Source organism: Gymnoscopelus microlampas (assembly GCF_963454915.1).
Source record: "Gymnoscopelus microlampas genome assembly, chromosome: 8".
NCBI lineage: Eukaryota > Metazoa > Chordata > Actinopteri > Myctophiformes > Myctophidae > Gymnoscopelus > Gymnoscopelus microlampas.
The window spans coordinates 6,772,959-6,798,068 of record NC_139945.1 but is presented as its reverse complement, the minus strand read 5'-3'; positions in this window follow the sequence as shown (position 1 = coordinate 6,798,068).

Below are 25,110 nucleotides of genomic sequence, written 5' to 3'. Positions count from 1 at the left end.
ATATAACAATCTTGTAAAAATAAAAAATAAGATAAGGGTCGATATTATCGTCCACACCTATATATATCAGTCTCTGTTTTGTTCTCTTTGTGGGAAGGGGGAGAGACAGGCTGACAGGGTGACGCAATCTCCAGCTTGGATGGTCTCTCTGCGCGCATCAAAAGGAATATTCTGAAGTGCTCCCGTAAAAGGGAACCTGAATGCACATGTATGTTCTCTCACAGAGCAATACATATATGACACTCTACTGTGGTCTCTCCATGTTCCAATCACATCCCCTCCCCCACTCGCAATAATAACGCAGGTCTCAACCCCAATCATGCAGCTCTCTCTGTGTGTGTGTGTGTGTGTGTGTGTGTGTGTGTGTGTGTGTGTGTGTGTGTGTGTGTGTGTGTGTGTGTGTGTGTGTGTGTGTGTGTGTGTGTGTGTGATGCTTTCCCCTGATATGTGGAGAAGCGTATACCTTGCAGAGAATTGGCTTCAGATGAATTATTGGATCGGTTGATGGGAGAACTGGGGGGCTGAGAGGGTTTTTGTGTCACTCGAATATATGTTGTGGCGTGTGTGTGTGTGTGTGTGTGTGTGTGTGTGTGTGTGTGTGTGTGTGTGTGTGTGTGTGTGTGTGTGTGTGTGTGTGTGTGTGTGTGTGTGTGTGTGTGTGTGGGTGTGTGTGTGTGGGGGGGTTATTTACATAAATTGTAGACGGCCCCCAGTACTTCACGAGAACTAGAAATAAGTCCAGATAAAAAGGGATTTGGAGATTTCTCATTTGACTGTGACCGTTTTGCTACACACTCCACCAGCTCCAGGTAGCTCAGGGTGGAGGAGAGAGTATATCCCCATTTAAATGTTGTGTTTAGTTCACAGGATCAGGAATGATTTAGCACCCAAATATTCGTGTGTATAATATCGTCTCTGTCGGGTGGAAACCTCATAGGCTATGTCCAAAACTGTTACTTTTCAGGATTGAAATTCAAAAACAGCAAAAGTAGCAGATCTACAAGCTCGAGCTTGCGGAACTGCTACTTTGATGCTTTTTTTGTGGCGCCGTAGTATGATCAAGTAATTTACATAAAAACACAAAAAGTTAGAATATGGTGATAAGAGGTTTCTGCCCAACAGCGACAATATATTTTACAAGGTCAGTGATACTCACCAGAGGTGGTTCTACTGATTTTGTGTCCTGTAGTTTCAAGAGCAAAATGGGCTGGGAAAAAATAAACTATTTCTTATACTCGGCAGCAGTCCAGTGGAATCGTTTACCTTCCGATTGTTGATCAGTTCCTTTGAATTTGTTTTAATTCTCACAAAAAAAAATGGTAGTCCAATAATAGGACTTAATGTTTGACATTATTGATGAATTTGATCTAAAAAAAAAAAAAAAACATATTTTTTTGTTTGTGTTTAATGTGAAAAATAAATTCTGTTGGTTTTCGATTGAGTGTGTGTGTGTGTGTGTGTGTGTGTGTGTGTGTGTGTGTGTGTGTGTGTGTGTGTGTGTGTGTGTATAAAAAATTGTACACACACACACACACACGCACGAGCGCACACACACACACACACACACACGCACGCACGCACGAGCGAGCGCACACACACACACACACACACACACACACACACACACACACACACACACACACACACACACACACACACACACACACACACACACACACACACACACACACACACACACACACACACACACACACACACACACACACACACACACACACACACTGTAAAGCACTTTGGATAAAGGCACTACATAAATGAACCATTTGCCATTTTATTGTCCTGTGGGAATACTTCTGCATCTTGGTTAAGTTATTCTGTATCTGGTTACGATACGTTCACATTAATAAAACCAAATTCACACGGGATTATCCACCAAATACATCAAAAGCTTGTACACAAATCTGTCAGGCTAAATGTGTTTATAAGGCCCTTCCATTCACATATATGTACTGCCTTAATCAGGATCAGATTGGAGTGTTAGTGTGCTGTACTTGTAATTGCATTAATTAAGAAATGATAAGACAGAAGACGTGTGCAGTGTGTTTTGTGATGACACAATGGTTATGGCTGACAACAGAACCTCTGCAGTGTGTTTTAGAAAATCATTGGGAGTCACTCTATGCTGACCTTCAGGAACAATGAAGATTGATTGCATTGGAAAACAGTTTGAGGAGACAGATTTCAATGCACCTCAGGTCAGCTGGGTCAGTGTGACACACACACACACACACACACACACACACACACACACACACACACACACACACACACACACACACACACACACACACACACACACACACACACACACACACACACACACACAGGTGACTGCAAAGCTTTTGGCGGTCTCTAAGTTATTGACTGTGTGTGTGTGTGTGTGTGTGTGTGTGTGTGTGTGTGTGTGTGCGTGCGTGCGTGCGTGCGTGTGTGTGTGCCTGCGTATGTATGTATGCACACGTGCATAGAATTACATTAATATTACAAATATATAAATATGCAAAAAAAGGAGAAAGAAAATCATGGTATTTTTTCTTTAAAACCCTTAAAAAGTGTTGTTAAAAATTAAAACAAATATCATAACATGCTCTGATTTAAAGACAGGCTTGATGACTGCTATTTTCGGGGCCTGTGGGAAGCAATCCTGATGAAGAGATGTGTAGACAATTTGTAGAAAAATGCTTCTTTTTTTTTTGCCTGTTGACAGGCTAGAATATCAAGGCAGCAGGAGATTGATTTCAGATGTTTTTGCTGTATAATGTCCTCCAATATGTCATGGTTTACTGGATAAAATTGTGTCATAGTACGTTCTAATTGGACATAGCCCTGGAGCGATATAGATGCACTGAATGCTTGTTTAATTTTCAGAATATTGCCAGTGAAGGAGGCAAATGAATTACAGGTACTGGTGTAATTGTTCAGATGCTAGTCAACAGTGAGGCAGAGGGGCAGGACTGTCACACTGTTACATGAGAAAACGTCCCTGTAACCTTTAGCACCAGTTCATTTCAAGCACTGCAGATTTCACCTTCTCATAATTCCTAAAATCAATAGGACTCAACATTAAAGCACCTTCATTTGGCCAGTTCCTTGCATCTGCTACTCTCTCAAATAACAGAAAGAAGATCTTCCTCATTACATTTTGGAAGTAGCTTCAGAATGCTGCCAACATCAAAAGATGAACATTGTGCACCAGCCTTGATTGGTTCCTTATGCTTTTCAGTTATCTCAATCTCATACTCAGCAGCATTCCCTCGTACACTGATTCAACAATTCCACCGACGGTGACTTAACAAACTTTTAAGCAATGGAACTCATTTTTATTTGTGTGCAGATTACAAAAAAGTATAGTGTTGGGGCTATGAGGTAGGCCTACAAGGCAAGTGTGGGGCAGGTGAAACACAGTGGAACAAACCCCACCCTAATCTACCTAATTGTCCTATCTACCTAACTAACTAAATCCTACAGTCGGCCACTGAGCACTGAGGTTTTATCCCCTCCAGCCACCTATTGTGACCCTCAGAATCTGCCGCTACACAAACACCACACTGTGGGTATATTAAAGAACAAAACAAAAAAACTGATAACCTATCTGCACCAGTCTCTCAGGGATTTGTTCCTAAAAAATAACTACCCCAACCTACCACTGTAACTCAAGTCCCAAAACGTACCTGATACTCTGCTCTCTGAGGCCTAATGTTGCTCTATGTCCACTCCTAATAGGACATCAAAACCAAACTCTTGACTTAAAACTCCCAACAAAACAAATTCAAAACCAATTTTCAAACTGACTTTACCACCAAACCATCAACTAAGATGATTCCCCTCTTTTGTCATGTACATGGTTTACATGGCAAACTAAGGGAGTCCACACATGATTCAAGCATTAACTTATATTTATTTGACTAAAATTAAAGACATAAGGCAATAAACAAAACAAACTGGTATGAGGTGTGAGCAAGTCAGTAATCAGTCATGAATGCAGAGTATGGATGTATGGTATGTGCTGTGTGAGTGTTGTATTAAACAAAGGTGCAATGCAAAACAAATCAAAAAGGGTTAGGCCCCACTCAGGCCAGGTGGTAGCCCAGACACGTATTATTTAATGGTAACCAGATTCTACCAAGCCCCGCCCTGCCTGCCTTGCGATTGGCTGAAGCAAAAAAGCAAAGACAAATCCTGCTGCTACCAGTCTTTCTCCAACGACCTCAGACAATTATTTTTTTGGCCGATAAAGTACAGCTTTTTGACCGCGCCGGAGACGCGCCGTCTCAATCGAACTCGAGCCACGAGAGGCACCGCAGAGCGAGCTAAAGTGAGCGAGTCGCCGTGCCGAACGTTGCAAAGTTCGCTTGAGCCGACTTAGCGCCGTTCGAGTTATGTACCGCTTGGCACAGAATTGTAAATCATGTTTTGGGGTGAGCGTTTGCCCCAACTGCCACTCAAAGTGACCATTGGCCAATCACAGCACGTCTTTTACGGGACTTGTCAGAATCTAGTTGTATAAACATATCACGTAGGCCAGACAGGACCTGCCTCTGGAGAGGAAATAGAGAAAGTGAGAGGTTTCAAGGAGAGGTCGTCATATACTCCCCCAAACCCATAACCCCAGGTGTACTCAGTTGGTCTGACGGCCTGCTCCACTCTGGCAATCACCACGGCTGCGGGCTAGCCAACAGTGAGGCAGAGCCGTCATATGACAAAAGAAGAATATTGTAACTGTCGACAGGCTAACAAACCCTCCTGTGTCAGTAGCATCTGAACAATTATACACCAATTAATTTGCCTTTTTCACTGGCAACAATCAGAAAATTAGACAAGCATTCAGTGCATCCATAGTATCGGTCCAGGGGTATGTGTCCAATTAAAACGAACTCAAGTATTATGACACAATTTTATCCAGTAAACCATGACATATTGGAGGACATTATACAGCAAACATCTGAAATCAACCTCCTGTTGCCGTGATATTCTGTCAACCAGGTGTTCCAAAACGGAAAAAAAAATAATAATTGCATGGCCTCAGATCTTCTACAAATTGACAACACATGTTTTCAATCAGGGTTGCTTCTCACAGGCCCTGAAAACAATCATCAAGCCCATCTTTAAAAAATCACACCGGTGTGAATAAGTGGTGCCTACTCTGTTTGACGAGTGTGTGCTGGCATTCAGGCGGTACTAATCTATTTGATGTGTGGGTGCTGGCATTCAGACGGTACTACTCTATTTGATGTGTGTGTCCTGGTATTCAGACTGTACTACTCTATTTGATGTGTGGGTGCTGGTATTGAGGCGGTACTACTGTGTTTGCGCTAATTAGAGCAATAGTCATTTGAAATGTTAGAAACGGCTGTAGTGCCCCATACAGTATGTGTGTAATTTAGGTTAATTTATTTAAGTATTTTTAATGATTGTATGAACTTTTAAGTGGTTATACTTGCATGTGTTACTTTTTACTTACTTTAATTACTTTTAAATAATAGTTGCAAGTACTTTTACTCACATTGTAGATTGGTCATTTTAGTGTGTGTGTGTGTGTGTGTGTGTGTGTGTGTGTGTGTGTGTGTGTGTGTGTGTGTGTGTGTGTGTGTGTGTGTGTGTGTGTGTGTGTGTGTGTGTGTGTGTGTGTGTGTGTGACCCAGCCTGTGTGTGTGTGCGCAGGTCTTTAAATGGCGCGTGCGTTGCACTGTCTCCCGTTTGTGTTTAATTAGTGTAATTGTTTGCGTATTTGTGTTGCAATCAGCTGCAGCTGTTCATGCCGTGCTCAGACGTACGGACAGACAAACACACACGGTCAAATGTAGAGCGGCTGGCACCGCAAAAAAAGAATCTAGAAACATCACTATTATAGATATAGACCCATATCATACTTCTAGTCAGAGGTGTGGACTCGAGACTTGGGACTGTTGAGACCCAACTTAGACTTAAGTCACAAATTTGATGACGCTAAGACTGACAAAAATAATTGGACTCGACCTGGACTTCAACGCCGATGACTCATGACTTGACTTGAACCCTCTCATGACTTGAGACTTCAAGTCTTTTCAAGTCACGTGATACCTTCCAACAAAATAAGGACTTGTTTGGGACTCGAAACTAAAACGTATGAAATGTTTGTTATTTTTTGTTATTTTATGTTATTTTACTTTGTAAAATAAAATGTATAACTAACTGGGGAAAAACGGTAAATCCGTTTTTGGTCTGTTTTATTGAAGTGACACATGAAGTATTCGGACACATTCTGTAATAACGGTAAGACTGGGTGGGACTCGGATCTGGCCGTTGAGTCACTCACACATTAAAGAATGTCAGGACCATCTCCTGGGGTCGAGGATTTTACTCACCATCATAACATTTCATCAGGGATGAAACCAACCTGGCACAAATCAGTATAAAGATCCTAAAAGCCTCCTTAAAAATAAAACCATGTAGTAAAAATGTTCACTTGACTGGAGAACGTAATTGCAGGCTTTAACCCCTTAAGACCTGGAACGCATCTGTGTCACTTTTAGATTTCTTTAGGCTATTCAAAAATAGCAGATATACAAGCTCATAGCGCGGCACCGAGTGCCGCGCTATGAGCTTGTAGATCTGCTATTTTTGAAAAATCGTGAAAATATGTGCAAATATTTGAATATATATATTTTTTTCATAGCGTTTTTCAAGGATTTAGAAAAAAAAAATTTAATCAGCCTCAGGTCTTAATTGGTTAAAGAGAATCATCTTTGGGTTTCCATCTCACAGACATGTGCACGCACACACACATTGCAGGTACTGCCTGTCAAAACAATGTCTGACAGAACGCACACACCCCTACAGTACAGTGTGTCAAAACATTCACAGAGGGGAACATGCGTGCCTCCCACCTCAGCTTTGTCGACTGGAGAGAAAGGTCATGAAAGGTCAGATAGCACTCCCCACTGTTCACTGTCAGAGAGAGAGAGAGAGAGAGAGAGAGAGAGAGAGAGAGAGAGAGAGAGAGAGAGAGAGAGAGAGAGAGAGAGAGAGAGAGAGAGAGAGAGAGAGAGAGAGAGAGAGAGAGAGAGAGAGAGAGAGAGAGAGAGAGAGGATGAGAGGATGAGAGGAAGAATGTAAGGAGTGGCAGACATGAGGATAAAGAGAGGGTGGAAATAGAGAAAGAGAAGGAGAATAGATGAGAGATGATGAGGGAGAGAGAGAGTGATGGAGATGAGAGAGAAATTAAGATGATGGTGAGAGAGGATAGAAAGATGTGTGCGTGTGTGTGTGTGTGTGTGTGTGTGTGTGTGTGTGTGTGTGTGTGTGTGTGTGTGTGTGTGTGTGTGTGTGTGTGAGAGAGAGAGAGAGAGAGGTAGCATGCCGTGTATCACTGACTGATGGTTGGCATTTAGCCCCCGACTTCTACCGGAAGACAACTCATTAAGGGAGCCATGTTGTTTGTGTGTGTGTGTGTGTGTGTGTGTGTGTGTGTGTGTGTGTGTGTGTGTGTGTGTGTGTGTGTGTGTGTGTGTGTGTGTGTGTGTGTGTGTGTGTGTGTGTGTGTGTGTGTTCTTGTATTACTATACTTGTGAGGGCCAATTTTCCTTGTCCTCACAAGAGAAATGGTTGCTTTATGGTAAAAACACATTGTTAGAGTTAGGTTTACAATTACTGAAAGATTCAGGTTGTGGTCCGGGTTAGGATTAGACATTTAGAGGTCAGGTTTAGGGGTTTGGTGTTCTATTTATTGTTATAGATACACTCCCGTGTCGTGCACCGAAAATGGCAGATCTTGTAGAATGGCTGTTTTCAGCATTACGCTATAAAAAAGGTTAAAAATGCGTATTTAAAAAATAAATAAAAAATGTGTGATTCATAAAATCACTGTTCTAAAATCTGCTGCTGTCCTCACAAGTACAGTAATACAAACGTGTGTGTGTGTGTGTGTGTGTGTGTGTGTGTGTGTGTGTGTGTGTGTGTGTGTTTTAATCCCACAGCAGGGGTCTGGGCAAAGGAACTACAGTGGGAGGTGTGTGACATTAATCGTAACCAGCAGCCAACCACCATGACTGTCTCACAATGTCCCATGTATTTGTGAAGTCGTTGCTGTCGCCGGGCAGAAACCTCTTATCTCCATGATATATATATATCTCCATCATATATATCTTACACTATTATATGTGCTACTACTGTTACTGTTACTACCTGCACTGTATCTCTCTCTCTCTCTCTCTCTCTCTCTCTCTCTCTCTCTCTCTCTCTCTCTCTCTCTCTCTCCCCCCCCCCCCCCCCCCCCTCCCCCCCCCCCCCCCCCCCCCCCCTCCTCCCCCCCCCCCCCCCCCCCCCCCCCCGACACGGTCGAGGCAGAAGGCCGCCGCCTTAGAGCCTAGGGTCTGCCTGACGTTTCTTCCAGTTAAGAGGGAGTTTTTCGTTGCCACTGTCGCAAAAATTGCTTGTTCAGGGTGGGATTGTCGGGTCTCTTCTCTACATGTCAAGTGTCTTGAGACAACTTGTTGTGATTTGACACTTTAATAAAATTGAATTGAATTGAATGAGCTTTCCTTGGTTTTTCGAAAAATAAACAGCCTACAGTACCTGATCATAAAGCCTCTCACAAAAGTATCAAAAGTAGCAGATCCACAAGCTCGAAGATTTTTGAATTTGAATCCTTAACAGTTTTGGTTTGGACATATGAGGTTTCCACTCGACAGAGACGTTATGCTAAGTGCACCATGCCTGCACTGGTGCTGGTGGTAGTGGTGGAGCTTATACATTTATCCCATATAATTAATTATTGTGATGGCTGATTATCTTAACAGAATTTTACTCCCTGTTAATGGCTGCATTTTAAGAGGCAATATCACTTAAGACGGTATTTTGCTGCTTTATTAGCCATTAGATCATGCCATATCTTCCGGTTATTTAAATAATAAATCAATTCATGTACTCAAGTAGGTCTCGTAAAGTTAATGTTTGACATTACAATGATGGTGCTCAAAAAGTGATCTGAATAACAAAGTAGTTTTGATCCATTTGCCATGGCCTTGACTGTGATCTCACCATCATCCTGTATCTACAGTGCACTTTTCCTTGATTAATTGATAGATTGATTGACAAAAAACTAATGTAAAATGACAAGATTGCACAATCATAGTCAAAAGTGTAACACACAAAAACAAAGCCCCAGAGCTTATTTCCATAGTGCTCCGGTTGATGTTAATATGCGACCTGGCGGGGTGACAAATGACAATGGTAACACAATTACCATGAGACATAAGATGAATACAATTATGATCAGGACAAACTCAGTCTTTAGGGGGGACTTAAAGCTAACCGTGGTTCCCGTACATCACACCAGGGGTCCTTGGGGGGGGTTCCAGGGGGTCCCCAGCAAAAGTGGTTAATGTAGCACAATCATTTATCCATGTATATGTTGGCTATTCAACATTTGCAGATCTACAAGCTCAGAGCGCTGCAAGCTTGTACATCTGCTATTTTGGAAAGTTTTTGAAAATTATCAAAACATTTTGAAAACATTTTGATATATATATATTTTAACATAAATCTTCTCTTCTCAGGGACCCTAACACAAAGCCTTTTGTTTTGGGGGTCCATGGCCAAGTACATCTATTTGGGAGTCCTTGGCACGGAAAAGTTTTATAACTACTACCATACATGATTTAAACTTGCATGGCACAACATTTGTGGAGCTAACTCTGGTGGGGAAGTTATGAACATTATTTACAATCCTGTGAACCATACACAGCCCTGGAATCTGTGTTTTAACTGCTGTACTGTCGTTGGTGCCTGAATTTCCGCAGCGGGATCAATAAAGGTCTTATCTTATCTTATGAGTTAATGCAAAGGTAATCAGTTTAGAGTAGACCAAACCAAAATACAAAAAAAATAAACAATATTCATCTAAACTATAATTCTATATAATTGTATCTCGGGGCCAAATACCCATGGACTAAGCTCTGTAAATTGGAGCTCGTAGATCTGCAATTTGTTTTTGAAAAATCGTGCAATTTTGTGCAAATCTTTGAATATATATGTTTCTTAAAGCGAACATTTTTCTAACTCAAATCTTTGCTTCTAGGGATCGTACAAATGTCCTCTAAATGTTCAACTTTTTTTTTGTTTATTCTGAGGCTATCATTAGTGGAGGTATTTTAACACAATGGCTCTCAGTGTGGGTTCCAGATGCATTTGGGTCATTTATGTATAGTACACAGTGGTGGAAAAAGTACTCAAATATTTTACTTAAGTATAAGTATCGATACTGAAATTTTGAAATACTCTGTCAAAAGTACAAGTTCGGTATTCAGTATTCAATAGATCCTTCAATTCGGTAACCGGATGAGTGGGCACCAATGTTAAATTGGGGAAAAAAAATCAAAATGGTACAAAATGTTATTAATGTAAATAATACATGATTAGAACATGCTTGTACATTCGACTAATACGGCCCGCTTTGCGATCCGTTGTGAGCTTGGTACATCTCATAATTTCACTATTTAAAAAGAAAGGAAAAGTTAAATTTCACTTTTTTCCTCACAAAAATGATTTGTATAAAGAACTTCACACAATGAAGAATGAATCAGGCTTTTGGAGAGCAGGAGACACACAGAGAGCTCAGATGAGGAGCAGGAGGAGGAGGAGGAGGAGGAGATCTTATCAAAAGACAGAGACAAACAGAACACTCAGATCAAACAGCGGACAGATTGAAGTTGAAGTACGTTGAGTCACTGTCAGCCAAGCACACTTGCTTCCCAGTGAATAATACCATTTCAAAGCTACTCGCCAACACAAAAAAAACATGACATCTGCTTAGCACAGCGGAAGAGTACTCAGTTCTTTCTTTTTTTTTACTTACAAGAGCACTTCACCCATTAATGTTCATTAAGATTCTGCACCTCATTGGTGGGCTGACCATGGGTAGCTACTGGGACGTAAGTCGGGGCTGAGTCACCTGGGCGAGGGTGTATGTTTTTGCGAGACCCGAAACATCCGATGACCCCAGGCTACAACACTGATGATTACGTCCCAGGTGCATCCATGTGATGTTTTCTTTATAGTTAGTGACTCTATTTATAGTGGCTCATAGGAATTAGACTACGTGACAACCAGGAATTGTTTGGTGACCACCGGAGGGACGGTTGACAGCCGGAATGTAGATGGCATCTCGGAAGCAGTATGGGTGAGACGAAGGAGGGGCCAGGCCAGGAGGCCACCCACAGAGCCTCCCCCAGTCCCGGCAGAGTAGTTCCGGAGAAGCGGACTGAGTGGCCCAGCCTACAACACTGATGATACGTCCCAGGTGCATCCATGTGATGTTTTCTTTATAGCTGTGGACAGTTCAGAAACCTGCCTACCAGTGACATCATTGATGGGGATTCCAAGCTAACAGAGCCTTTCTTTTCCTGGAAAGTTAAAATACTCAAATAGAAGTGATTGTTCTTGCATTGCATAATAAAATGGTCAGAACCTTAGTCTGAAATGTTCTTTCTGGAACCAAAAACGGTTCTTGTATAGCATCACTCTCGAAGAACCTTAATCCAGGACCCAAGGTGTCAATGCATCATGTTTCAATATTATGTAGGGTTGTCCAATAGACCAATGTTTCCCAAACATAATGATCACGACCCAAAATGTATTGCGGACCTTTAATAAGGGGTTGTGAGTTAAAATGTCTTTGTTTCTTTCCTACAATAAAGAGGGATATAGGCCTGGGCCGCAGTGTGGCGGTCCAGGCACCCTAGGCTGCAATGCCAGCCTGACAGCGTGTCGCGGGTTCGACTCCCGTTCCCGACGATCTTTGCTGCGTGTCACACCCCCATATCTCTCCCCATTTCCTGTCAGCCTACTTTCCCTATCCCTCTCTAATAAAGGCATACAAAAGCCACAAAAAAAATAATCTTTAAAAATAAAATAAAATAAAGAGGGATATATATATATATATATATATATATATATATATATATATATATATATATATATATATATATATATATAATCTTTATTCCAGACCCTGTGGGTCCATATAAAAAAAATACATCACATAATATAAAAAGAGACAGCAGTATAAAAATATACAATGTATCCACCTGTTTCTTGGCTGTCTGTTTTCCACTTCCTGTCGGATTTCATTGGATATCATTAGTCATCTGACCGGTTTCATTGGATTTCATTGGATCAAAAGACAAGAAGTGGAACACAGTGAAAAGCCTAGGAAACAGGTGGATATAAACAGAACAAAACAAAACATCACTCAAGCGCACCCGCCCCCCACCCCACCCCACCCCACTCACACCAATTCATGAGGCGGCTGTCAAGAGTCAAAATGTTCAAGTACGTAAATTGATTAAAAAGTGTAGAGGCTATTACGCCAATGCTCTCTAAGCCTGGATGTGAATCTATAACTGCTTCTCATAGGGCTGGTTAGAGCCTCTATGATGCTGTTCACGGACACATCAAGCCGACACATAAAATTGTACATCAATTGTCTTAAAAGTGCAACACAAGTAGGCACACCAGTGGACACACCAGTGGACACAATCAATTGACTGGCACTATGCCATCTGGGTATGTGGAGTAACAACCTCATAGCATCATTATAAGACCCTCTGAGCCTCTGTGCAAACTCCTCACCCTGTACGAATACCAGAGATGAGCCGTATACAGAGGTGTGACATACTGTAGGCTCTAACAGTGAATACTTAACATCAATAGAACACAGAACATTTCCTACACAAAGAAAGTGTACTTTCCAATAAGGCCCATGGAACCCTCAACAGCAAAGCCACCACTGCCACAACTACCTGCCACAACTACCCAGTGGTGGAAGTACTCAAATTCTTTACTTAAGTAAAAGTACCAATACTGCAATATAAAAAATACTCTGTTACAAGTAAGAAGAGTCCAGAATTAAAAATGTACGTGAGTAAAAGTACAAAATATTGGCATCAAAATGTACCAAAAGTAAAAGTACTAAATATTTGAAAATAGCAGATCTACAAGCTCACAACGCGTCGCGATGCGTTGTGTCACATAGCTTTTTGAGACACGGCGACATCCTACAGATCCTTGCCGAGTTGGGTCTGCAGCCATCAGGCTGAGATCTTCCAGAATCAGCAACAGGTCAGTTCATGTACATGGCATTAGATCATACTGACTTAGGACCAAGGGTTATTATAGTTAACCACTTGAACCCTATTATGGTTGACCGGGGTCCCTCAAGGCTCTATATTAGTGTATTTTCTGTTTTTTTGTGGTGTTATTGTGGTGAAAGCTTTCAATGAAAATAGCCGACTGACAAGCTCACAACTCTTTGCGGCGTGACATGTTGTGTGCTCGCCGAATCTGCGAAAGCCTTCCCCACAATAAGGATGCTGGGGTTTAAGTGGTTAAAGGACCACTTAAACCATTTTCAACCTATCTTCATATAATTGGTCTTCACTAATGCTCATTATAAGATGGACCCGTTTCTGTCTATTCGGTCTGTGTCTCCGAGGAGGGCTCTGGGCAGTTCAGAAACCCGGCTACCAGTGACATCATTGGTAAGCAGGTTTGGTCACAAGATTGAAAACTTCCAATTCAGTGTGCTAACTTCTCAGGAAGAGAAAGGCTGGACTTTATATTAGCTTGGAATCACCATCGACCAATGAGAGTAGACATACGTTTTGGCATCGTATAGTGAGCATTAGTAAGGACCAATTGTATGAAGATAAGGTTGCAAATCTGTGAAGTGCTTCTTTAGTTAACTGAAACTAAGATACAAACTAGTTAAAAGAAAAAAGAAAAAGAAAAAAGACTAGAAGAAGAGTAGAAAAAGTAAAATGAACAATGCACAACTAACTAGTTCCCCCCTCAAATACTGTGTTTGCTAAAGGCTACCTGGTGGGACTGACTGACGCTGACCTAATAAAAAAGACCACAAAAAACAACAACATGCTTTGATGTGATGTGACTGTGCTGTATGCATCCAAATGAGATTAAAGCTGTTGGCAGAAAGTGACAAATTGCACAATGGGACTGCCTACCCCCCCCCATAGTAAACAAACATAAATGTGCTGCGATGAAGAGTGACGATGGCATTTATGGGATACAGCTAAACGAAAAAAAAACTTCCACTAATAGGCTCTATGCACAGCAGCCATATTGGAAAGAAATTGGGCCCCTTCCTTACTTCCTTCTCAGGTGTTACCAATGATTCTAATGAAGGCTCTGTTCCAGTTAGTGTAGCACAGTGGTTCTCAAACGTTTTAATTTCAAGGACCATCATAACTCTGAGTGTGTACAAATGGAACCAAATGGTCCATTTGGTTCCATTTGTAGTTAGTTACACAACATACGAAACGTTCCAATCGAGGGGGCAAGCGACTAATATCGTTAGAGAAAAAAAGGTAGTCGGAGGAGCAGTTCACCCATTTTCAACCATAACTTCATATAATTGGTCCTCACTAATGATCTTTATAAGATGGCACAATTTCTGTCGACTCTAGTCTGTGTCTTATTGGTGGGCTATGGACGGTGCCTGACATGAGCTTTTCATAGACTGACGGACAGACAGACAGACATACTGTACATGTTACAGACAAACTCACAGGAGTGAAAACATAATCCCTGCCCCCGGATGTTACGGCCTGCCGGGGATAACTAAAGCCAGAGCCATTCAAGGAGAGTTGCGTCACCTCCGTTCACTTCATCGGGCCAGGTCTTCTAGCCGTCTATTGGCGAATAGTGACAAAGCCCTAAACCGGAAATTTATGGAATGCACTGAAGTCTAAAGCTCCTTGTAACTATTTCCAGTTTACATGAACCACGTGACCGGCGCCGTTTACTGCCCCCTCATTGGCGGAACTCTCTAATACAAGGCTCTGACTAAAGCTAACCAATTCCTAAAAGTAAAACTACTTACAGTATGCACTTGTAAAACTAAAACTAAAATGAAATCAAATACATTAAAAACCCAAATGAAAACCTTTTTTTTATATACTAGCATAACTGTTGGGGGTTAGTTTTATCAGAGGTCTAAGGCAGTGGTTCTCAAACTTTTTCATGTCAAGGACCCCCAAATTGACACTTATTAGCCCACGGACCCCCATTTGAAAAGATATGCCTCAGGGACCCCCATAAGAGAATTCTTTTTCAGCTCTAGCAGTGATTCTCAACCATTTTAATTTCAAGGATCACCAGTTTGACATGCATTAGGGCTACGGACCCCCATTTAATGGCATTTCTATCACTTGGACCGCAATCTATATTGTACAATCTATGTCAATGTAACTCTGAGAGTGTACAAACTCTCAGAGTTACAGACCCATAAGGGTCCATTTGGTGCCTAATCTATCATTTAGCTGGGGACCCCCTGGAACCCCCTCAAGGACCCCTGGGGGTCCCCGGACCCCACTTTGAGAACCACTGGTCTAAGGGGCTTTTCAGGGGTGGTTGACCCGCCCAGTAATTCATTTTCAATGAGAGGCTTGCAAGCGACAAGTAGTTGGGAGGCACGGACAATCTGACAGGCGGAGTGGCGAGCGGGTGTGCAATCTTCGCGCTCCTGCTCGTTTCGCGCACATGCCCGCCTTCGACAAGGGCTGGGATTGTGGTCAGCTTCCAGGCTGAACGCCTGATGTTTACTCGCGGAGCGATGGTCAGTCTGCGTATTAACAAGGTTTCCCGCTGATCCAAGCGAGGACGCAGGCGTTGTGTCGCTCCCCGTCTGTAAATAACCACTTAATCCCTCAGGGCTCTATACTGGTGTCTTTTCTGTTTTCTGTTATTGTGGGGAAAGCTTTCGCTGAAAATAGCTGATCGACAAGCTCACAACGATCTTTCGCTATTTTCTGCGAAAGCTTTCCCCACAATACAAATGCTGGGGTTTAAGAGGCTAAGTCAGCCCTTTCTCTCTTTTCGTCCGAGTTCAGATTCCATATAGGTCCCTATATGTTATATACTGCAGACTTTGTGTTTTATTGTCTCCGCCAGGAGACTATGTTTTCACTTTCCGTCCCTCCCCCCCTCGGCCAAGCTAACATTGGTCAAGCCTCACGTGACACGTGACAATACGTTGAAAGAGTGTGCTCTGATTGGCTAGTGAGACGCATGACGTATAGAGGCCTATAAATAGATGTGTCACTTTGAAAGAGTCTTGGTCTCTTTCAAAGTGAGGTAAGACAGGAATAATCACGAAATGGCTGAGAAATGGCGGAGTAACACTTAAGACAGGATTAATCAAGTAACACTTAAGACAGGATTAATCAGGAACAGTACTGGCGGAGACCTGTGCTCCGAGGAGCACATTTTCTAGTTATTAATGATTTTACAAAATATAAAAATACCTGGAGTTCTTTGATCTTCTTCTGTGACTGAGCCCCCAAAGATTGTTCATCCTCAATCTTATTCAGAAGCTGGCTTACTTCAAAGTCCTTCCTGTGGAATACAGCACATCATATTTTAGTGTCATTCTGGTTATGGTTTCTCACCATGACATTTCATATTGTTGGTCCACATTACTTCTTTATCTTCTCTTCAGACTGTTGCTTGTCATTTTCCAGGTCCATGATGGATTCCTGGGCCAGTTTCAGATCACCCTCCAGCTCCGAGGAGCACATTTTCTAGTTGGTATTGTGATCATAGGCATTTATCAATGGTTTTATTGTACCGACTTCATCTATTAATGCAGAGATTGAGTAGACTGTCCTGCCACACTTTAACTGCACTGGTGTGATTTGCAATACATTCTAACGTGTGATGAAGTGCAGGAGTTGGCATTGTTTAATAAAGCAGTTATTAACGTTACATCATCCTCCTTATTCATATTCATGAATCAGTCCGACAACCCTGGCTGCTCGAATAGAAATCTATCTCACGTCCTTTGCCCACTATGAAGGGTTTAAAAAAATAAAAAATAAAGTTATGAATACAGCCATAACCCATTCATTCCATCTACACCAGTGGTTCTCAACATATGGGCCGGGGCCCACTGGTGGGCCGTGAGGATATTGCAAGTGGGTCCCCAAATAATTGGCAAACCACTAAGATTAGTAAATACATAAATGGTAACTTAATGTTGACTACGTTAGTTCCATTGATCCAAGCCAGAACACAATCAATTGATTGATCAACATGCTCTGAAAATACCCGCGGCCCACCCAGCACAGATGATTAACCCATAAAGACCTGAAGCCGATTCTACATGTCCCCTAAATCTCAAAAGTATTCTGAAAAACTTATGTTTCTATATCAGTGGTGCTCAATCTTTTTCATGTCAAGGACCCCCAAAATTAAATGTATTTGGCCACGGACCCCCATCAAAATATTTTGTTCCAGGGACCCCCCGGAAGTAAAGATTTGAGTTAAAAATGTTCGCTTTAAAACAATACATATATTCAAAGATTTGCACACATTTTCACGATTTTTCAAAAATAGCAGATCTACAAGCTCATAGCGCGGCACTCGGTGCCGCGCTATGAGCTTGTATATCTGCTATTTTTGAATAGCCAAAGTGTAAAATAATGCTTTTTTAGCTCAAATCAAAATATGACACAAGTTCCAGGTCTCAATGCGTTCACTTATATTTGACATTGCACTGTAATTAAGTCAAATTGTTGTAATATGATGCAATTGCACGGGCCTTTGTTATGGTCCAATGGTACGGTACAGTATGATATGAGATGCGGTCGGCCCTAAGGTATTTTCATATTTTCAAACATGGACCCCTTTGAAAAAGTTTTGGACACCCCTGTCAGTGGGAGCTTAACCCATTGAGACCTGAAGCCGATTCTACATGTCTTCTAAATCTCAACAGTTTTCTGAAAAACGTTTGTTTCTATATCAGTGGTGCTCAATCTTTTTCATGTCAAGGACCCCCAAAATTATATGTATTTGGCCACGGACCCCCATCAAAATATTTTGTTCCAGGGACCCCCCGGAAGTAAAGATTTGAGTTAAAAATGTTCGCTTTAAAACAATACATATATTCAAAGATTTGCACACATTTGCACGATTTTTCAAAAATAGCAGATCTACAAGCTCATAGCGCGGCACTCGCGCTATGAGCTTGTATATCTGCTATTTTTGAATAGCCAAAGTGTAAAATAATGCTTTTTTAGCTCAAATCTAAAAATGACACAGTTCCAGGTCTTAATGGCTTTTAATGGAAGGGCTTTAGGTGCCGGTGACCAAAACGGGCCGTAGCACCGGGCACAACGAAGGGTTCACCCCGCCCCTGCCTGTCTTAACTGAACAATTCAGGCAAAGGGACTTTGTGGACTTTGTCTTTGTTGTTTACAGGTTTACAGGTGGTTCAACACTTCACGATAGGTGACATTTTGAGACTCCATCTAATACTATGCTCTACGACTTGAGAAGTTACAATTTATCCCTACAGATTTATGCACGCGCGCACGCACGCACACGCACACACACGCACACACACACACACACACACACACACACACACACACACACACTTCAATAATTAATTAATTGTATTTGTGTCATGTGTATCATGCATACAATATGTGAGTGTGAGAATGAGGAAGTAGTTGGAGCGGAAAACCTGGCACGTACACACACACACACACACACACACACACACACGTTTGCATTTCTATATCTGTGAGGACATCATATCTGTGAGGACATCAACATTTTATGTACATTTTAGGCAATGAATGGCATTGTTTAACTAAAAACATCAGATCTACAAGCTCACAAGGTGTCTCAGCGGGCACAGTATTTTCGATGTGCGACACCAACACGCAAACTTTAACTAAGTATAACTCCAACCCCATGCCCTAAACCTTACCTCTAAATGCTTAATCCTAACCCCAACCTCAATCTTTTCATAATTGAAAGCCTACTGTAACTCTAAAAATGTGTTTAAACTATAAAACGACAATTTCTCTACAGTGAGGACCAGGACAATTGTCCTCACAATGTTTATTTCTCAAATTCTACCGTACTTATGGGGACATTTGGCCCTCACAAGTATGGTAATACAAGTGTACACACTTTATTTTGCTCCCTCAGTCTCTCAACATACACACACACACTGTACACTGTGGGATGTGTGTGTGGGCGCGCGCGCACGCACACACACACACACACACACACACACACACACACACACACACACACACACACACACACACACACACACACACACACACACACACACACACACACACACACACACACACACACACACACACACACACACACACACACACACACACACACACACACACACAGGGTGGTGCGTGGGGAGCTCAGACATGATTTTATGATGTTTCGCAGTGAAAACAAACACGCACTCCATTATTCATGTTGATTAAGGAAACAACTCGGTTTGTGCGTTGCTTTTAACAAGCCCAAGCAAGCAGCAGGACAGGGAGTCAGGGAGAACTGAAACAGTCCTCATTACCATCAGCAGTATTCAAGCTCACTCGTACACACGCATGCACCCACACACACACATTCACAGCCACCTCAGGGGGGTATTTAGTTTCTAGTTAAGTCATTTATTACTTTTCGGTCTCTCTTTCCCATCCATTTCGCTGTTGGGCCGAAACCATGCATCTCCATATTTCAACTTTTTATGTTTTTTTCCTCATTTGTCATACTACAGTGTCACACAAAAGTAGCGAAAAGATAACCATTCCACAAGCTCACAACGCGTTTGGAACACAGGTTATTTTTTTCCCCATTTCCTTAAAATAAACAGTTTTGGACATTTTCAAAGTCTCCTCAAGGGGTATTTAGATCGTAGTTCATTTCGTATTGCTCTCTTATGTCTCTCTTACCCAGCCATTTAGATGATAGCGACTTTATGCAGTTCATAAAGTCGCTGTCAGGCAGAAACCAGGTTTTTATTAAACCATTTTCTTATGTTTTTTCATAAATTGATGGCCTACGTTGTCATAAAAGAAGTGTCACTCAATAGTAGTGAAAATTGCTGATCTGCAAGCTCACAATGCGTTGCTACGCTTGTGACTAATAATGCTAACTACATTGGAGCCAATGGAACGTAGGTTCTTTTTCAAATATTCTGTTTTGGACATACAAGGTTTCCACCCGACAGTGACGATATGCAAGCTCACTTGCATGCACACACACACCCAAACACACATTCACAGCCACCTCAGGGGATATTTAGTGATCTTTCTCATTAATTGTCTCTCTCTTTCCCATTTTGAAAGGGCATATAACGTCGCTCTCGGGAGGGAACCTTGTATATCCAAAATATACAAAACTTTTCATGCAATAGAAAAAAAGTACTTGTGTTCCAATGGATCCATTGTAGATAATTAGTCCCAAGCTCTTGTTAATACCTTTTATGGTTTAGCTATTTCGAAAACCCACAGACTACTTTTTTGTACATTTTCCCATCCTTGTTAATAGTTTTAATTGGTTTAATATCTATAAAACCCACAGTCAGTCTTAACCACTTCCACTTAAAGATAATAGTAATATTAATAAAGACAAATTGAAAAAATACAATTGATCTACAAGCCCACAACTCACAGCTTTGTGCATCTTAAGTCTGACAAAGTAGGGCATTCATTTACACAAAAAAAAAGTTTAAATATGGAGATAGGCCCACTGCAACGATATCAAAGCTCACACGCAAACGCACACACACACGCACGCGCGCGCGCGCGCGCGCACACACACACACACACACACACACACACACACACACACACACACACACACACACACACACACACACACCCCTCAGGGTGTATTTAGTAATATTTTCAAATGTTTTGGTCTCTCCTTGCCATCCATTTTGAAACAGCATAATGTAGCATGGGAGTAATGCAGTGGGCTGAACAAAACAAAACCTCCCTAATTCCATAAGAGAGATGGTGGCCGATGTCAGGTGTTGTATATTAGGTTTAGCCTCGCCTGAATAAATTAAACAGTAAAAGCAGGGTCCCCTGCATACCACCGTAAATCAACCGCTCGTTCAGGTAACAACAAATGATGCTATTCTTCCATCCAAAGCCGAAGGAAGTAAAACGCTGAGCAGGACATAATTACAGAACCTGGGAGTTTGGAAACTGCGGTACATGGGCTATTGCTTTACTTATTTCCTTTATGCATAAACTATAGGGAATGTGTTTGATTACTTTTTTGTTTTTCTTGCACCCTACATTTGGGATTATGTTTTGTTTTCATCAGGTTTTTATGGCCATCAAGATGCTCTTCTCATCTGTTAAAACCTTTCGATAATACTTAAAGGTAGGGTAAGTGATTTGCAATTATTCAAATAATTGCAAAATGGGTCTACAGTATGTTCTGATAGTGCTCGTTACTATAGAGTGTCCTGTCCATATAAGGAGTCTCCATGTCTCTCCAGCTCTTTATAAAACAGAAAATGCATTTTCGTTTCAGTTTCATTTCCAATTTTATCCAATCAGGATAAAGAACTCAATCAGGATATAGATTAAACAAGTGAAATTGGAAGTGATGACACTAAGAAATGAGCAGGCAAAATTAGAACTGGAACACTATAAAAATGAAGCTTAAAATGGGTACTTTCTCCTGATTGGCTGAGATTTTGACACCTACCAGAAAACGTATTTTCTATTTATTAAACTTAACTCCTTAACTCCTGTTACTGAACAAACACTCTATAGCAATGATTACTACCAGAATATAGTGCTTTAACCTTTAAAAAAACACTTTTTGTTTTAATCCAAAAATATCACTTACCCTACCTTTAACTCTACGGACAGGGCCGTAACTACCATTGAGGACACCAAGGTCATGACGTCAACTAGCGACCAAAAACAACCTCGAAAAAGCTATTACAACGTCAAAATTCCACCTTTTTGCTTCATCAAATCTTAGAGGCCTACTGTATCAATTTACCTTTTTCCGACGAGCAGTTGAGCTCATTCTGTTCTACAAAGTGACCATCATCGCCATCCAGCAGCTATCGATTTTGATTTATGAATTAGTTCTACAAGTGCGTTATTCTAATGTGGGGAAGTGCACTGCCTTTGATGCAGAGTGGCAGCTGAACTGCATTTGCTCTGTCAAAAGACGCAGCGTTAATGCTTATGTTAACCATCCATGCATCCATCCATCCATCCATCTTTAACTGCTTATCTGGAGTCCAGAGTGTAGAAAAGAGAGTAATGATCTCGCCGCAAAGCGGCCTCCTATGGGCTATAGTTCCAAACATTGGAACTATGTCATTGAGATAGACAGAGCACTTCCGCATTCCATTCTTACAATGGGAGTCGACGCTAGTGTCAGAACTCTCTTTATGGCTCTGCTGAAGTCGGGTGCAGTGTTGCCAGATTCTGTGAGAGAAACAAGCAACCGGGTCTGGGAAAACCAGCCCAAAAGACGCGACTATGGGCCACATGAGCACATATACATCAGCTAATTGAAAACAGCAGATCTACAAGCTCACACCGCGTCGCGATGCGACGCGTTGTGAGCTTGTAGATCGGCTATTTTCAAATAAAATCGTGCGGGGAAATTATAATAAGCAGATCTGGCAGCCCTTGTCGGGTGGCGGGGGTGCAACAGTCAGAGAGCTCCAGACTTCCCTTTCCCATGCAGGCAACATTAGCCACTTCATCCTGGGGGATCCCGAGGCGTTCCCAGGCCAGCGTGGAGATATAATCACCCCCCATCTGGTCCTTGGCCTACCAGGGCGGTATCCTCCCAGTGGGACGTGTGTAGCGAGGACCTCCCTAGGGACCCCCGCTCGGGAGGCATCCGTACTAGATGCCCCGAACCTCCTTGCCAAGTGAAGGAGAAAGCTGACTGAACTCCTCACCGTGTCTCTAAGGGAGTCGCCCACCACCCGCCTGAGTAAACACATTTTGGCCACTTGTATCCGTTATCCTGTTGGATTCATTTAATTCAACATAATGTATCATATACCCCATCTTGCATTTACTGAAACACTGTTGACGATGACTGTTTAACATCTTAGTTCACCTTATGGGCTGTCTGTCTGTAACGAGACAGCTGCTGGCTTCACTGCAACACACACAGGCTGCTGAAAACGGAAATGTATTTTCTGTTTGCTGCCTTTCTGTCTTAACCAAAAGCAGAAGAAAAAAACAATACCGTTAACACTCAGGAGCATACTCTGCATTTAAATGCTGTGATTTGATGACCTTTCGTTAGTCTTTTCCCACATACTGCAGGCAGTGCAATTACAACAGCAGCGTATAGCAACAAGGGGCGGGCTGTGTCACAAAGCGGTGAGTCTATCGTTGCGTAGGCAGGTTCACATGCTGTTTACGGGGTCATGCGGAGCCATGAGGCAGCAAAAACAACCTTGGGGATATTTAACAGACTAGGACAGTTTGCCGACGCACTGCCTGCCACACACAAACACACACAGGGCCATGCTGCTGCTCTCGTGCGAGGGGCTTGCTTGGCGGGGTGTTGTGAACATTTCCTGGTAAAAAGAAAACGTCCTTCTCCACAGTAAGCTGTTCCTTTAGAGAGAACCCCATTGAGAATAGTGATGAGAGGCAAAGTGGCAGCGGAGATGAGAGCTCTTTGATGCCCTGGCTGGGAGATGTAACAAATACTGTATGCATGTTCTTACAGGGCATAGCAGTGGCGACCATTTTCTGGTTCCATCGTTCCAGACCCCATTCATTTTTCCCCAAAATATTGGAAATATTGGAAAAATGATATTTAAAAAAAGATTTAATTATATGATATACTTTATTTAATACATTTGTTTTGCGGTTTTCAATGTAATTTTTTCACATAATCAAAGGTTTTATGGACATGAATCACCAGGATCCTGGATGGCTTGAGTCTAGGCTTAAAATAATTGATAATGAATATTTATGTGAATCTCTATGGGAAAAATGAATGGGGTCTGGAACGATATGGAACCAGAAAATGGCCGCCACTGCTAGTGCTATGCCCTATAGGCTATATATGTACTGTATGTGCACATACATGAGTACTTTCTTATTGCTTTTGTCTCTCTTTCCCACCCATTATGAACCAGCATAATGTTGCTGTCGTGCAGAAACCATGTATCTCCATGTTTAGACTTTTTTTTTAGTTTTTTTTGTAAATTAATGCCCTACTTTGTCGTACATAGTGTCACTCGATAAATAACCGATCTACAAGCTCACAATGCGTTGCCATGCATTGTGAGCTTATAGATCTGCTAGTTAGGCTGTCCACACACACACATATCTCGTGATATCTGGAGAATCATCCGACTCCGACCGATCTACATTAAACTTAGAGTGTGTATGTCATACAGTGAGTAGCACGTACACACACACACACACACACACACACTCAAGGGGATGTTTTAGGATGAAAAGCAAATTTTGGACAACACATTCTGTCTGTTGAATATTCATGAGCACCTGTTACCACCAAAAGCTCATGAGATTACCAACACCACACCACCGTAGGCGTGTGTGTGTGTGTGTGTGTGTGTGTGTGTGTGTGTGTGTGTGTGTGTGTGTGTGTGTGTGTGTGTGTGTGTGTGTGTGTGTGTGTGGGTGTGTGTGTGTTTGCACATGTCCTGAAATAAACCATAAATTGACTGAATTTATATAGTGCCTTTATCCAAAGTGCTTTACATCACCCATTCACACACTGTTGGCAGAGCAAAACATGCACCAACCTGCTCTTTGGGAGCAAATATAGGGTTACTGAAGGACACTTCATCAACAATTACCCAGAAATCGAACCGGGGATCAAACCAGGAACCTTTCTAATGTCTACCTCCTGAGCCACTGCCGCTCCAACACAATATCAGCACACTTACTCAACACCAACACAACACACAGGGACGTGCACAGATAGACTCTAGGTGGTGCTAGAGCACCTGCCCTTTGCCCTCTTGACCAGAAGTGCCCTTTTTTCAGTTTACAGAAGGGGTCTTCAACAGGGGGTCCTCAGAGTTACTACAGGGGGTCCGCCAAATCTTTATGTGATATGATTTTTCTTTTTACCATAACCACTCGAAACCTAGCATCCCTTTTCTGAGGAGAACTTTAGCCAAAAATAGCAGATCTACAAGCTCACAACGCCTCGCGCTGCGAGGCGTTGTGGGCTTGTAGATCGCCTATTTTTGGCAAAGAGGTATAGGTGTAGAGGGAAAAA